Source organism: Tenrec ecaudatus, chromosome 12 (genome assembly GCF_050624435.1).
Source record: "Tenrec ecaudatus isolate mTenEca1 chromosome 12, mTenEca1.hap1, whole genome shotgun sequence".
Taxonomy (NCBI): domain Eukaryota; kingdom Metazoa; phylum Chordata; class Mammalia; order Afrosoricida; family Tenrecidae; genus Tenrec; species Tenrec ecaudatus.
In genome coordinates, this window is record NC_134541.1 from 30,152,053 (window position 1) to 30,168,888 (window position 16,836).

General features: G+C 47.6%; 1 protein-coding gene across 6 annotated transcripts in view; it reads right to left on the reverse strand.

Moving 5' to 3' along the window:
• KIF3B (kinesin family member 3B) overlaps positions 1 to 8,141 on the reverse strand; it is a 45,373-nt gene extending 37,232 nt beyond the window's left edge. The window contains exon 1 of one of the 6 annotated variants that reach the window (XM_075563802.1): positions 8,065 to 8,141. The gene's annotated coding sequence lies outside the window, so the exon portion shown is untranslated. Of the gene's footprint in view, positions 1 to 2,248; positions 2,270 to 6,853; positions 7,277 to 7,502; positions 7,629 to 7,875; positions 7,980 to 8,064 lie in introns of those variants that run through there. The other 5 variants (XM_075563803.1, XM_075563799.1, XM_075563801.1 and 2 more) reach the window with 5 other exon arrangements.
• Between the last annotated feature and the right edge of the window lie 8,695 nt (positions 8,142 to 16,836).

Genomic DNA, 16,836 nt, shown 5'->3' on the forward strand with positions numbered 1-16,836 from the left:
GGCTCCTTTGAAGTCTATCAGGATAGGAAAACTAACCAAGACCCACATTAGGGTGCCAGATACTTTATTTGCAGGGTCCCACACACATACACACACCCAAGGGTGTCATCCACCTCATGTACAGCATCATAAACTGCCCAATCCCCTTGGTGAGCCACAAGCATCTTGCACTTGCATACTGTGCCCTGGGGGCACAGTAAGTTGAGCCACCTACAAGGTCTTTGGCTCAAACCAACCAGTCACTCTTGGAGAGAAAGATGACGCTGTCTGCTCCTATGAAGACTTATAGTCTGCAAAACCCTAAGGAGCAGTTCTCCTGTCATACAGAGTTGCTATGAATCAGAATCAGCTCCTAGGCAGTGGGTTTGGGTTTTACCTAGTCATTAGGTGGGAGTTACAAAGTCTATAGCTAGAAGGGTCTTCCCAGCACCGCAGTAAGCATGAAGTCCCAAACGCCCAATGATCTGTTATAATTCCATTCATATACTATGCTCAAATTTGACAAAATGTAAGTGCTGCAAATATCTTGCCAAAAATATTGGAAACAAAACCACACCCAGGACAATTATCATTGGTTTGCTCTCTCATGCAAATTGTGATTTAAATAAATGGCTGTACTAAAGATAGATTTGCCTGTGTGAGAGGCACTCCGCAATCAGTGTGACAAAGCGAAGAGACAGCATGTGTCACCATGATTAACTGAGCCTTAAACACACACATCCCAAACTTCGGTGCAGATGTGTGATGCTGATAATATAAGCTGACTGTAAATCTGACTGCCAAGAAAATCCACTTGACAAGCACCTCCCTCCCGCCCAGAAGATCAGCATGAAATCACCAGGGAAGAACATCCAAAGCCAGGCTCAAGGCTGGGTCTTTAGGGCAGAGCTTGGAGCCAAGCCCAAGTACTGATTTTGCAGGGAGAAACTGAGGTCCAGAGACACTGGTGGCTACACAGCAAGTGGCCAACTTGCTACGGGAATTCCTGCCTCCACCTTGCTGGACCCATTGCCTTTTCACTCCAGACTTTGATGACAGAGGCCTTACCAAGAAATGGGGAGAGGAGAGAGTGAAAGTAAAACCATATGCCCATAAGGCAGAGAGAGAAGGAGATACTTACATGTGGAATCTTTTGACAAACAGCCCCTGTAGCCTCCCCCCACTGAGGGTGGCTATTAGCATCAGAATCAGGAAACAGCTCAGGGCTAAATGACTCAGAGCAGACCCCAGTGGTGTAGTGAGGTTGCTAACCACTGCCCCTGTGGAATCAGCAAATTCACGTGATGCTCTGCTGGAGAAAGGGGAGCTGGTCTGCTCCTATAAAGGTTTACAGTCTTCAAAACCCTGAAGAGCACTCCTACCCTGTCCTACAGAAAGGGTGCCAGAGGGTCACAATGCATTGACAGTGAATTGATGGCAGTGGGTTTAGCTTGGTTTTGATTTTAGCTATTTTCAGTCCAGGAGTTAGGCCACTAAGACATGTACAGGCAGGGGATCTTACCCAAGTGGTTATGTGCTCTCTCACCAGACAAGTGAGACGCCCAGGTGGTGTAGTGGGTTACATGCCGGGCTAACCACAAGGTCAGCAGTTGGAAACCACCAGCCGTTTCAAGGGAGAAAGATGGGGCTTTCTATTCCCACAAATAGTCACGGTCTCAGAACCCAACAGGACCATTCTACCCAGTCCTATAGGGTCAGAATGAGTCAGAATCACCTCCATAGCAGTGAGTTTTTATTGTTTTTTAATCAGTCAAGTTAATTGATATCCGTAAACCACCACCGCCATCCCCATTCAAACACAAGCCCATTGCCAAACACAAGTCCATTGACAATCAAATCAGATTCATAGCAGCTCTGTATAGGGTTTCCTAGACTGTGGTGCAAACAGCCTCATCATTCTCCTTTGGAACAGCTGGTGATGGGTTTGAACCACAGACCTTGCAGTTGGCAACTCAATGTTTATAAATGACTCCCATCTGCTTAATCTCATCAAGTCGATTACCACGCATAGTGACCCTAGAGGCCAAGTGATGGCTTTAAACTGCTGACCTTGCTGTTAACAGCCCAGTGACCCATATGTCATCAGGGCCCCTTACTGACAGCCATAGCAATGGAAAAGGAGCCCGGTGGCGGAGTGGTTGTTCGTGCTGTCCCGTCGGTGCTGACTCATCAAGACCCTGTGTACAACAGAACAAAACCCTGCCCGGTCCTGCACCGCCCTCACAGCTGTCAGTACAGTTGAACTCACTGTTGCAGCCACTGGATCAATCCATCTTGTCCAGGGGCTTCCTCTTTTTTGCGGAGCCTCTACTTTACCAAGCAGGATGTGCTTTTCCAAGGACCGGTCTCTTCTGACAATCTGTCCAAAGTACATGAGATCCATCAAGTCTCACCATCCTTGCCTCTCAGGAGCATTCCGGCTGTACTTCTTCCAAGACAGATTTGTTTGTTCTTTTGGCGCTAAGTGGTACTTCTAATATTCTTTTGCCAGCACCTTAACTCAAATACATAATTCTTTTTGGGTTTTCCTTATTCAGTGCCCAACTTTCACATGCATATGAATTAATAGATTCTTGGTCTTCAGTCAGGGGCACCTTAGTTCTCTGCCAGTTTGTCCTACTGTGGTGGCTTGTGCATTGCTGTGATGCTGGAGGTTACGTCACTGGTATTTCAAATACCAGCAGGGTCACTGAGAGTGAACAGGTTTCAGCAGAGCTTCCAGACTAAAAACAGACAATGAAGAACTCGGCTGTCTACTTCAGAGGAATTAGCCCTTGAAAACCTTATGAAATCTCACATGCAAAGCCTTACCCAATCATTTGTAAATTGCTTGAAACAGGCTAAGCTCAACAAATTCTAGCATTAATTTTTTTTCTTTTTTGTAAATTCTAGCATTAATATGAGTTGGTATTAACTCAAAGGCAGTGGGTTTTGTTTTTTTAATATCATTATCATCCTCAGATTGTCTTTCTATTTATTGCCTACATCGGTGCATCTCAAATTTAATGTGCCCAGGGTCTAGGTAAAGATGCAGACTCTAGTGTTGGATCTAGGCTAATGGTGTATTTTCAAGCTCCAGGGGGGCACAAATTCCTCTCATGTAGGGGAGTCTATGTCCCCAGCACCTACTACATGACAAACAGCCTGCATAGACCACAGCTGAAGTCACTCCGAGACCAGAAGAACTAGATGGTGCCTAGCTACCACGACCAACCATTCTTGTCTGAGCCACAGTAGATGCTCTCTAAAAGAATGGGGAAAATGTGGACCAGTCTCAATTTTAGTACACACACCCCTACCAGACTGGATGAAGCTAGAAGAGTCTCTAAGACAACGGCCCTGAGATACCCTTCAAACTTAATCCAAAACTAACCCAATGTCACTTTGTAGGTAATCAACAAATTGCACTCCTCAACCCCCAGCCAAAAAAAAGGATTATCACCCATAAGTACTGGACTCCATTTAAAAATTCATTATATGAGACAAAACAGTCAACCATTACTTTAAAATAAAGATATGAAATGTAAAGAGGGCAGGGAAACTAGATGAATGGCAAAGGAACGACCAGAACAGAAATAGTGGCAATGTGCACTGCTTGTGAAGAATGTACTCACAGTGACTGATCAACTTGTGTAGAAAATTGCTGTGTAAATTCTCCACTGAAAACACAGTAAAAGATTCTAAGGCAAAAGTAACAAACACACAGCTTCATTGGGAAGCAAAGTCTTCATCTGGAAATGGGGACACGGACTTTCAAATGACTGAAAGGGAACAGGTGAGAAGGCATAGGGCAGAGCATTTTCAACGGCAAAGTGATCCCCTGGCAGTGCGAAGACTAAATGGTCTTTTCACTGCAATCCACCATGCCTAAATTGACCAGCACAATTACTAGAACATGGGGAAAGGAGGTACAAGTTCCTTGGCTCAGGAGTGATAGACTTCCAGGAACCTCTAGGAATTCTGGCAGAACGCAGCAGCATTTCAGGGGATTCCCAAATCAAAAGCTCTGAAACTTTAGTAATGCCACTCCGTCGCCAAGGAAAGAACCACTTTGGCAGGGAGGAGTGTGGCCTTCTGAGGCACTCAGAGTCGACTCTGCACTCTCACATATCTGGCTAGGCTCCTTCCAGCTTTCAAGAAGCCAAAGATCCTGTGTCATGACAGCAATGCCAACAGCACAAGACAGATGGGCACTGCCCTAGCAAGGCCCATGCCTGTCACTCCACAAGGCAGCGGAGAGCCAGCCCATACGAAAAGCAAGGCTTAGGGAAGTCCAAGGTGGAGGCTTCAATTAGATGCACCTGGCTGTCTTCCAGCCGTAGAATCTGGGATTTCCTCCCTGTAGGCTATTGGGTATGAGGGTTACACCTTGACCTCTCCTCCAAGGGGCTCAGAGTGATTAGGAGCTAATTCTTCATAACGGGCACAGTACCAAAAAGTTCCCTCGTCATTTTAGAGGCAGATGGCACCACCAGCATCTATGGAATTTGCTCCAGCCAAAATCCCAAGTCATGCTTGATCCCTCACATTCTCCCCACTCCCACCAGTCTGCTGGTACCACCCCCAAAACTGATCCCAACCCCTCCACTTCTCGCCTCACCACTGCTGCCACTCCAAAAGGATTCCTTCCTGCGACTACTTCCGGTTTCTGAGACTGTTTACATAATTCCAGAAACAGATAGCTTCATCTTTCTCCCATGGAGCAGCTGGTGGGTTTGAACTTCCGCCCCTGAAGTTAGTTAGCAGTCCAATGCTTAACACATGGGCCACCAGCTGGGATCCTTCCCACTGACTCATAAATCAGTGGATAAAAAAGCTTCAAGGGCAAAAAAAAAACCTCAAGGGCAACCCCAAACTTTAGTCCAGGCCTATGGCTACAACAGAAGAGATCTGAACAGGTGAAGCTATGGCTGGAGCACTCACAAGATACAAATTCATTTAAAGAAGTCAAGTCACTTCAAATGCTGATCAATGGGCAAATTTGGTTCTGGGTTGCATGAAGAACCTGGAGCAGGGTCTGATTGCCACATCCTCTTTAAAAATTAGGTGACAGGCTACCAAACTACAAGACTTCAACCTTCCCTGCAGCCCATTCTTGCCTGGGATTGTAGGCCAATCCTGCAATAAGAACACGTTTACTTAATATTGTAACAGTTACTAAGAAGCGGAGTGGTTAGCTGCAAGGTCAGCAGTTAGAAACCACCAGCTGCTCTGAGGGAGAAAGATGAGGCTTTCTACTTCCATGAAAGATTAGTCTCAGAAACTCGGAGTTCTGCCACGACCTACGGAGTGGCTATGAGATAGCAATGACTCCAGGGCAGCGAGTTAGGTTATTGTGCTGTTGATTTTTTTTTTATCCAAACATTAAGATTTAATGTTTTATTTTGGAGAAGGGGGAAAAACACAACACATGAAAATTTCTGATTGTTCAGAGCCACATAAACAAACTACAAAAGAACAGCACGAGGTGCTGTTGATTTTTAACACTTACTGGCTCAGGCTTGCAATGACCTTGTGAGGTTGGGATCATCATCACCTGGTGTAATTTATTTGTTCCCCAACCATAAATAGAACAAGTAACAGGGCAATTGCTAATTTAACCAATATGCCAGGTACTTCACATATTCTTGTGGCTGTCACATAGATTCCAGCTCATGATATCCCCGGTGTGCTGTGTAGAGCTGCCCCATCGGGTTTTCAAGGCTCAGCCTTATTGGAAGCAGATCAGCTGGCAAGTCTTCTGCAGTGGCTGTGGTTCGAACTGCCTCCCTACTGGCTAGCAGTCCGGTGGTGACATGTGTTAGGCTCAAGTGAGTCCTCACAACAACCATACTAGGCTGGGCACAATTATAATTTGCATTTGACAGCTGATTAAACTACTGCACCAAGCAAGAGGTAATGTCAATTCTCAGTAGCAAGTGGCTTGGAAGTGGCAGGGCCAAGATTTTAACCTAGGCAATCTGAAACCATGTGTTTAATCACTAGTTTGCAGTAACACTTGGACATCAGCACTGAAAGGGCTTTCTGATTGTCTTCTGGTTCTGCCCACCCTCGCTCCCTCATCCTCATCCTCATCCTCATCCCCACGCCCACCCCCACTCTCATTTGGAAGAGGGGACTAAAGTCTCCTTTTATACATCCCAGCTCTTTTATGAGGCAATTGTTTACAGTTCGCACTTCAGATGATATCTATGTAAATGAAGCTCTCAGTCCGATCTTGTTTCTTTGCCCTGGGAAGGAAGACAAGCCAGAGCAGTGAGAAGTAACACAGGTCGACTCCGGTGGCCTTCTAATGGTTACTGTGGAGAAATCAGAGACATCAGGCTGTGGGAGATAAAATGGCGATTCGCCTGCAAAAACGTGTCCAGCTCCTCACCTACTAGCCATGATTCTCGGGCCAAGTCAATAACTTTGCTGAACCTCAGTTTCCTCATCTGTGAAACAGGACCAATATCCCCACCTACTTGGCACAGTCTCTGTGAAGATGCCATGAGAGACTAGATCTGAAAAACTGCCTCGTCATCAGATAGTTGTGAAGAGTTACCACTGCCCTAACCCTTCAGAAAGACATGCAGGCATCCCTTTTCCCTGAAAGGTGGGGTGATGGTTTACGTGGCCCACGCAGGAAAGAGGCCATACCCCTAACCACCTAGCACAATGGAGGTCCACAGCACCTGCTTTGTTCTGAGACCACTTGAGCTGCTACTCACAGCCGCCCTAAGGGCAGCGAAGAACTACTGCCCGGGTGGATTTCCGAGACTACGTCTTTACGGAGCAGCCAGCCTCGTCTTTCTCTCCGGAGCGGCTGGTGGGTTCAAACTGCTGGCCTTGGGAAGAGCAACCCAACACTTACCCCAGGCACCTGTCCCATCGCCATCGCCTCCTGGAAGTCGTGCTCGTCCCGCTCACCCATCTCCTACCGGTTTGTTTTACTTACTCTGTCTCCTGGGATTCCAAAAGTGATCCACTGGCCCTTTTTTGGACAGAAAGTAAAAGGAGGCCGAGAGATGAAGCAATCTTCCCACGCTACTAGGGAGTTACGACCTGAGAAGGCGGTGCTTCAAACGCAACTCCATCAAACTGGCCTCCTGGCTCCCAGGCGCGCGCGGCTGCCCAGTGAGCCCGCCTCTCCCGCCGCGCCCCCCAATTTAGGACACTTTCGCATACACGTCTCCCCGCACCCACGCTGAACGGAACGGCGAGGGGGCGAACCCCGTCGGACGAACAGACCGAAGGAGGCCGGCGAGGGCACGGGACTTGCCCAAGGTCACACCGCTGGCACGGAGCAGCAGCGCGGGGGCTCGGAGCCCGGGCTCCGCTGCCTTGCCCCTCGCCGAGCGGGAGCCCGGCCAGCGCTCCGAGCTCCGGGGCGGCTCGAAGGTGGGCTGGGGGTGGGGGAGCGGCTGCCGCCGGCCAGGGATGCTCGCCCGGCGGGCGGGCCCGGAGGACGGCAGGCGGGCTCCGTCAGGCCCGGCCCCCGCGCCGCCGGCTCCGCGACTCACCCGAGGCCGCAGCTGAAGGCGCGGGGAGGCGGCGGCGGCGGCGGGGACGGCGGCGAAGCCGGGGCCCAGCCATTCCCCGCGGCCCCGGATGGGGAGAGACAGCAGCCGCTCACTTCCTTAGCAACCCGGCTCGGCGACCCACTTCCTTAGCAACGGGCGTCAATTTCAAACAACTTTATTGGCACGCGGGAGGCGAACAGGGAAAGCAGAGCGCCGGGCCGGGCAGGACCCGGGCCTCGGGGTTGACGCCTAATAGGTTTGCCTAGGGACCCTACACACGCGGCCCGGCCCATTCACTCTGCTAAAGATTAAAGGGCACGCTCTACGTCGCCCGACTCCAGCCGCTGGCCATTCCGTGCCTCGGTTTCCCCACCTGTGAAATGGAATGCCCTGCCTTGGTCGCTCCAGACGTGGCCACCCCGTTTTGATCTTGAAGGGCTGTCACAGTCACTTGTCACACCTGCGTCTCAGACGTTCCTGCTGAGTCCACCCGGGGACTCTGGCTAAAACCTTAAGAACCCTAATCTCCTTCCTCTCGCTGACATTGCTGCTATCGGCTCACCTTTCTCCACACCTGGCCTCCCTCACCGCCCGGCCACCACGGGCTGTCCCTGCCTTGGGTAGTTACATCATCCCGTGCCAACTGAGATGATGAAGAGCAAAGGGGTGGAGTTTAACCTGTCCATCAGGTCGCTGCTTGATGACCTCATTTGGAGGCACCATGGAGATAAATAGCTTGCTGGAGGCGACACCCCTGCCTGCACTGACATGCTTCCACGGCCACTGGATCCTCAAGACTTCCTACCCGCTGGCCTGTGATCTTCCTGCATTCAGCGTCATTGCATGTGTTTCATGAGTCTGAAGAGGAATTCATAGATTGATATTGGACATATGGACTAATATAGGACTTATGGACTTGATCTGGCCAGGGCTGGGATGTTTTCTCAATATTCAATTGCTCTTGTATATGAAGCTTTCTTGTACACAGATGCGTGTCTATGAATTTGTTTCTCTAGACAACCCAGACTAACACACTGCCGATCCGTTTCCCACAAGCCAGTCAGTGTTTCCTTGTTCGCAGCTGCCCTAGAGCCTGCTGTCCACACAGCAACCCTAAGTAGAACAGCTCGAAACATCTCATTGAAGAGCTTTCTTTCCCTTGCTGCCCCCTCTGCTTTTAGCAAGCATGGTGTTCTCCAGGGATAACAAGCAGCATCCTGCCGATGTTTCCTGTCGCATCACTGTCTTCATCCTCCTGGCAGTCCAAGCTAGCTACTACGCTTTATTTGCCAGTGCCATGATTCAAAGGCATTAATTCTGCTTAGACCCATTGTCTTCATTCATTGTCCAGTTCCCACGTGCCTACTTTTGTATTTTTTAATACATTTCATTTCCTTAGAGCGGTTTCAAGTTTATAGAAAAACCACGCAGCAAGTACAAACACTCCGCGCGACAGGATCTCCTCCTAGTCCCTATTGCATTTTTGTGGCACATTTCTTACGATTGATGAACGAACATTAATCCATGCGTGTTGATTGAAGTCCACAGTGCGTCTACGTGCATTCTTCATGTCGCACAGCCCCGCTGGGTCTTGACAAACACATCATGTCACATGTCCAGCCTGCAGGGTACCTTCACTGTCCTTAAAAGGATTTAAAGAAAAAGATTTTGTTTTTCATAACAGAAACCAGATTAAGTCTCACTCCCTGCCTTCCATTCATGAAGTGAGACTTTCCCAAACACAGGCGGCAGGGGACCCCAACAAAGAGTAGGTCGGTCAGTCTCCCCATCACTGTCACTCAGTGAGCACTCTCTCCCTAGCAATCAGCATATCACCCTGTCACCACCCAGTTGGAATGAAGCTCCTGGTGAAATTTTGCTTGGTCCCATTCTGATTTTCTCTGTGAGGATACCCCATCTTAATGACGTGGGGACAGCCAGAATCTCCTGGGACAGAAGGCGGGCACTGGATGCCTGCAGGTTTGCAGGCCCGGAGGGTGGGCAGGGACTGTCTGAGTAGAGGTGAATCAAATCAGCACACAGTTTCCTAGCCAAGGGTGATGGGAAAGCACCGTCCAGAGACCGTGGATCTTTTTTATGATCTCCCCCACAGACAGTTCTTGAAGTCTCACTCAGTCACTTCAGAGTGACTCCCCACAGGGTGACAAGTGGCAGATGGCCTGGTTCCCCCTGCCAGGGTAAAAATCACCCACTTCCCTTTCTTCTCTGACATGCTAGAGCAGCGGTTCTCAACCTGTGGGTCGAGACCCCTTTGGGGGTCGAACAACCCTTTCACGGGGGCGGGGGGGGCACCTAAGATCATCAGAAAACACATATTTTTGATGGTCTTAGGAACCGAGACACCACTCCTCTATCCGTCTCCAAGCGGGCCCACCCACATGTAGATGCAGCCACATACGAGTGCCTGGCATGAAGACTTCGACCCATTCTACACCATGCTTCAAGATAAAATTTCATTTATTTGTCATTAGAAATAAATATTTCACAATATATAATTGCGCATTGTTTTTGTGATTCATCACTATACCTTAATTAGGTTCAATGTGTAACAGTGAAAATACATTCTGCTGGATGGATTGTGATAAGAATTGTACGAGCCCCCAGTAAAATGATTTAAAAAATACATCCTGCAGATCAGGTATTACATGACAACTCATCACAGTAGCAAAATGACAGTGATGAAGTAACAACAAAAATCATTTTATGGTGGGGGGGGTCCCCACAACATGAGGCACTGTATGAAAGGGCCGCGGCCTGAGGAAGGTTGAGAACCGCTGCTCTAGGGCAATGCTAATTCACAGAGATTCTGCGGTGATGCGGATGTTCTGTCTGTGCGGTCCACAGCAAGTGCCTATTGAGCACTGGAGAGATGACTGGTGCAACTAAGGAACTGAGTTTTGTCTTTATTTCATCTTAATTTAAATGTGAATAGCCACACTCTGAAATTGACCTGCCAGCACCACCCTTGACCAGCGAGCTAAGGGCCCCCAGTGCCAAGTCTCTGTGCCTTCCGGGAGGGAACTCAGTGTCCTCATCTGTGAATGGGGACTGCTGGTCCTCGGCTCTGCTGAAAGCATGCAGTGTGGGGTGCCCGGCACTTAGTAGGTCCTCCATCATGAGTCACTTTCTTTTCCTTGTTGGGTTGGGAGAAAACGGTGTCTTCCCAGGAGACGGTAAGGGAAAATGTGAAAAATTCCACTGATAAGAGACGTGGTCTTCTTGAAATTTTAGTAGCGTTTGGGAAACAGGGCTGCAAGGGAGTTGTGGGAAAAGACTGCAAAGAGAATTATTTATTAGAATGCAAAGAGGTGCCGGGCCAAAGCCCCTTTCAGGAAGAAACAAGATGCCACGCTTGGACCCAGGCCAAGCACCTGAACCGAGCTTGATGGTTCCCCAGTTGGCTGAGTGCCCAGGTTCAGTTTGGAAGAGACCCTGGGGCCTTGAGGGAGGCTCTCAGGGCTGCAAATCGAGCTAATGGCCTCTAAATTCATGTCTTTGATGTTTTCTAAAGAAAGCCCGACATAAGTTGGCTGCTAATTGCTTCCTCCTCAGGCACTTAACTGGCTGTACGACCTTGGGCAAGTTCCTTCAGCTTTCTGGACCTGTATCCCTACTGGCCTCCAGCAGGGTCGCTGTGAGAATTACCCAGATAATGAGTGTGAAACTACTTTCCAGGCTGTAAAGAGCCTGACAGTGAGAGAGGAAGAAAACAAAGACGCTGGATCTTGATCTTACTTATTTTTAGTTTCCATGTTTAGCACAATGTCTGGCACAGAGCAGCACAGGATGCTGTTTGGTGCCTTGCCATTCTTTATCGTAAAAAAAAAAATCCATCTACATCACTTTTGCCAAGGTCAGCCATTCAAAAGCACCAGCCATTCCTTGTGAGGAAAATGAGGCTTTCTACTCCTGCCCAAAGCTCCAGTCTCGGAAACTCTGTGGTATAGGGCTGGCCTTGACTCGATAGCACCCGATGGACAACAGAAGGAAACACGGCCCTGTCCTGGCCGTCCGCACCATCGCTGCTCTGTTTGAGCCGATTGTTTCCAGCACCGTGTCAACCCATTTTGTTGATGATTTTTTTCTTCTTCTCTGACTCTACCAAGGACGATGGCTTTTCCCGGGGACTGGTCTCCCCATGAGAACATGTCCAAAGATGAAATCCATGGGATAGTCAATGTTTTTTTTTTCTATTAACACTTAATTTCGTTTTAAGTCCATGTTCTTTATCAGCGCCATAATAGACCAGCAAGCACTCCCAGCCTCGCACCTAGCTGGTGGTATATCTTAATTGAGCTGATGTCAATTCCCGAAGCCGCCTTTTTCACCAATGCCTTCGGTGGGACTTGAATTTACTCCTTCAATACCATCAGTTCTTGATCCTATGTCCCCTTCTGAGATCCTTCAACGCTGACCAATTCTTTTTTGTTGTTGTTGTTGTTTTGTTTTGTTTTTCTGATCAATTCTTTTGGGTACAGTAGCCTTGTATATTCCCGCCATCTTCTTTTCATGTTTCCAGCCTCATGCAATGCTTTGCCCATAGACTCCCTCAGACTCGCATAGACTTCAACTCAAGGCTTGATCCCCCCACCCCCCTTTTCTTCAGTTCTTAGAGCTTGAGAAAAGCTGAGTGTGTTCTTCCCTCATGATTTTCTAACCCCCAATTTTTGCACATTTCATAATGATACTTTATTCTGTGTCAATCTGGGTAAACTAGGGAAACAAATCCACAGAGACTCCTATGCATAAGAGAGAATTTTATATAAAGGGTAAGTGTACATTAAGGAAGCATCCCAACCCAGTCCAGTCCAAGCCCATAAGTCCAACATTAGCCCATATGTCTGACACTGATCCACAAAGTCCTCCTCCATCTCACAAAACACACACTATGACGCCAACTGCAGGAGGAAAGCTGAATCAGTGAACATGTAAGCATCTCAGCGCTGGCAGGGGTCTCCACACGGCTGCTCCAGCACCCAGGGCTGCATCGGGGTAGGTCCACATGGCTTCTCCTCAGGGATGTCTTGCGGGAAGTGAGCCTTGCCAGCTGAGGCAGAGAACTAGCTAAGGCAGCCGCACACTGGTCTGACCATCAGAGAACAAAAGACCAGAGAACAAGAAAGGAGAGGCTCACCGAGCCATTTATCTCGCTGCCCTTCAATTAATCCCACATGTGTTTATCGGCAAGGTTGCCACAATAAACCTTAACTATCTCATACCCTTTGAAATATCCTGTTTAATTCCTTTATTTCATCATTTCTTCCATTCACTTTAGTTATTTCATGTTCAAGAGCAAGTTTCAAATGCTCTTCCAACATCCATTTTGATCTTTTCTTTCTTAACCGTGCTTAATGATTCACCACCACCACCACCCCGCCTTTTTTGTTTGTTTGCTTTCAAGGAGCCATGATGGTGTTGGCAGCTCACTGTAGTAAAGCCAGCCGTTCAAACCCACCTGCTGGGGCTTTCTAGTCTTGGAAACTCACAAGGGCAGTTCTAGCTTGTTCTATAGGGTCACTATGATTCATCGTCAACTCAATGCCAGTAAGTTCATTTTTTGTTTGGTTTCGGTTTTTTTTTTTTCATGCACTGTCCTTAACGTCATTTAACAACTTGTCTGCTTGTTAGTATTCAATGTGTCACATCTATTTTTGCGGTGATCTCTAAAATGAGGTGGAATATACTTAAGGTCATACTTTGGCTTTTGTTTTTAATCATTTAATTGGGGGCTCTGAATCAGCACATTTGTACAGATGTTGCCATGGTCATTTCCAAAACATTTTCTACTTGAGCTCTTGGTTTAAGCGCCTCTTTTTGCTCCTCCCTCCCTCCTTCATGAATCCTTGATCAATTATATATTGTTATTATTTCATATCTTACACTGTCCGTTATCTCCCTTCACCCACATTTCTTTTATTCATGCCCTTTGGGTGGGTATTATATATTGAAACTTGTTTCTCTCCACACTATATATTGAAACTTGTGATGGGTTCCCCCTTCCTTCCCTTTCCCCTTTCCCACCCATCCTCCCTCCCCTCAGGATATTGCTGCTCCCACTACTGTTCCTGAGGGGCTTAGCTGTCCTGAAGTCCATGTGTGGAGAGCTCTTATCTGCACCAATGTGTGTTCTCCGGTCTAGCCAGATTTGTAAGGTCATACTTTGGCTCTTATGGACTTGTTTTAATTTCCTGCAGCTTCAACTTGAACTTACCAATGAGCAACTGATGACCTGTTCTGTAGTGGGCCGGTTGCTAATATTGAGCGTCTTCATCTTCTCTTTTCACAGATATAGTCTATTTGATTCCTGTGTGTTCCATCCAGCGAGGTCCATGTGTGTAACTGCTGTTTATGTTGTTGGAAAAAAACAGCATTTCCAATGACTAGGTCGTTGGCCTTGCCAATTTCTATCATGAGTACCAGCACTGTTTCTTTCCTGAAAGCCATATTTCCCAACTACTGAGTCTTCTTTTTGTTTCCAACGTCTTCATTCCAATCATCAATAATTCCCAATGCATCTTGATTGGATGTTTGATCAATTTCAGACCATAGAAGTTGGTAAAAATCTTCAGTTTCTTTATCTTTGGCGCCAGTAGTTGGTGTGTAAATTTAAATAATAGCACATGGTACACTTGTTAAAATATATACATATGAAAAATATGTATACCACTAAAAATATTAAATATATACATATGATCATCAGTCACTTTTCAAAGAGATAATTACTCGCTATTGGAAGGGTGGCAATAAGGGCATCCTCCTCCCACTGCTGACAGTGAACGTTTTGCACAAATTGTAAGGAAAATTAACATTATGACTAAGAACCATTCGAGTCAGCAATTCCACTTCTAGAAATCAATTATAAGAAAATAATGAGCAATGCTCCCAAGGAGCTGGACAACAAATGTTCATCCCAGCTTCACTGACAACAGGGAAATTTTAGGTCCAAGATTAGGAGATTAGAGAGAGAGACGAATAAATGTCCGTGAATGTTATGCTACCACTGAAAATGATGTTATTGAAAGAGAACATCCAGGGAAGCAGGGATTGTGAAAATATCATAAAGGAAAGAGTAGGATCGCTAGACCCGTTGGGTAAAGTTGAATTACTCCATGGCGATTGTGATAGGTTGAATGGTATCCTTCTGAGAGAGAGGTAAGGAATGCGATGAATGTGATGCGAGGGAGGGTCTTTGAAGATGCCATTGACATAAGGTCATACCAGAGCAGGGTGGGTCCCAATCCCACTTAAGAATGTTCTAGAAAAGAGAAGAATTAGAAAAGAAGGCCACAGAATGGTGGCCCTGTGATCATGCATGCAACTGTGAGGGGAGGAATGCTTAGGGGTCCCAGCAACTGGGAAAGAAATAAAGGATCTTCTCTTCGAGCCTTGGAAGATAACGTGTCCCTGCATATTATCTGGACTCCGGGGCTGCATAACCTGGAGATAACACATTTTTGTTGCTTGAAGTCACCCCATTGTGGTGCTTGGTTATGGCCGCTAGGAGCCTAAGAGGTGGAATGTGTTCATCTTTCTAATGCTACCTCCATCCTCAGCGCATGGGCTTGGATCCTTGCACTTAGCACCTCTTGGTTGCAAGACGGCTGTTCAAACTCACCGCAGACAAGAAGACAAGGAGAAGCTGAGGCAGAGGTTTTTCTTTCTATCCACGTGGAGATGTCCCACCTGACTGGGCTGTGCATGTCTCCTTGGCCAGAATGGGCAGTGTGCATTGTCCCATAGAACTTTTCCGTGATGTCAGAAATGTACATCTGTGCTGTCCAATAGGGTAACCACTAGCCAACTGTGCTTTTGACCACTAGAAATGTAACTAGTATTGATGAAGAGCTACATTTTAAATTTTGTATCACCTGGTGAATTTAAATGTCAGTAGCCACAGAGAGCATTGTCAATGGCTAGCTGTGAAGCCACAGGCAAGATATCTCACAGCTGGAGAATGTTGGGCCCAAGTTCATGAACTTGAGAGTCAGTTGGACCTGGACTTGAGACCTGCCTCTACTATTTACCCTACCTTTGGATGTTTCCCAAGGAGCTCCAGAAAGAAAGAAATTAAAACACACTCTCCTGACCAGTCGGATTGTGAAATCAATCAGGGGGTGGCAGGAAAGCTCTGCTCTATCCAAGAGGGTCACTATGGCTTGGAATTGACTCGATGGCACAGGATTTGGTTTATGGGTCCATGAGTCAGGCACGTCCCTTCTTACAGTCACCCCACTAGGAAGGTTCTCTCGTCATCATGATCTTACAGATGGGAACGCTGAGACGTGACCCAGGAAATCACCCAAGGCTACAGAGTTGCCACACATCCAAGTCTGGACTGCTCTCAGGACCCATACTCCCACCTTGGCCCTAACCTGCCGGCTCCCCGACCCCAAACCCCGCTCAGTCCTTTCATCTGTCTCAAGTCCTCTACAAATATTGCGTGCATCTCCAGGACAGAAAAAGAACAAGAAGATTCTGTTCCCCTCCCTGGGGGCTTCCAGACTCCCGGAGAGGAGACACAAACCGCACTCTGATGGGAAATGAGCCCCATGGAACCCCCAGAAGCACGTTCCCTGGTTATCACGCCCCCAGTCCTCCTGCAGAACTGCCCGCTACAGCTCTCCCATGAAGCGGCCAGCGGGTCCTCCCACACACCTGACTGTAGCTCCCTTTTTCCCTCTGACCAAGAGGCTTTGTGCTCTCGCTGACCTCCATGGTCTTTGACTCCAGTGCTTCTACTTGCTTCTCCCTTGTCTCCTGAAAGACTCTTCCCTTGGTCTTTTTCCAAGGAGCCTTAGCAGCAGAGTGGGCTATGGATTGAGCTGCTAACCTCAGTTAGTGGTTCGCATGCCTCAGTGGCTCAGGGGGAGCAACAGGGAGCTCCCTTAGAGATTTGAAGTCTCCGAAACTCAAGGCGACCACTCTACTCTGTCCTAGGTCACGATGAGTTGGGATTAATTGGAAGGCAGTGAATTGACCGTTTTCCCATGTGTGCACCACCTAGGTGCAGTCCATAGCTGTCCATCTCCCCTGTCCCTGTAAAGAGAGGCTTACAGCGGTCCGCTCAGCTGACTTTTATCTCAGCCCCGGACAAAGGGAAAAGTCGTATCAGCTGGGACCCAAGAGAAACGTGAGAGTTGCATTTTTACAGTTAATTAAAAACCAGGTCATTCAAACTTTAGAATGTACCTCAGCTACCTTTATAAAAAAATCACCTTTGACATGAAATCCTATTCAGCCATAGAAAAGCAATGTAGCACAGTACCTGCTACGACACAGATGAACTCTGAAAACATGTGCTAAATGGAAGAAT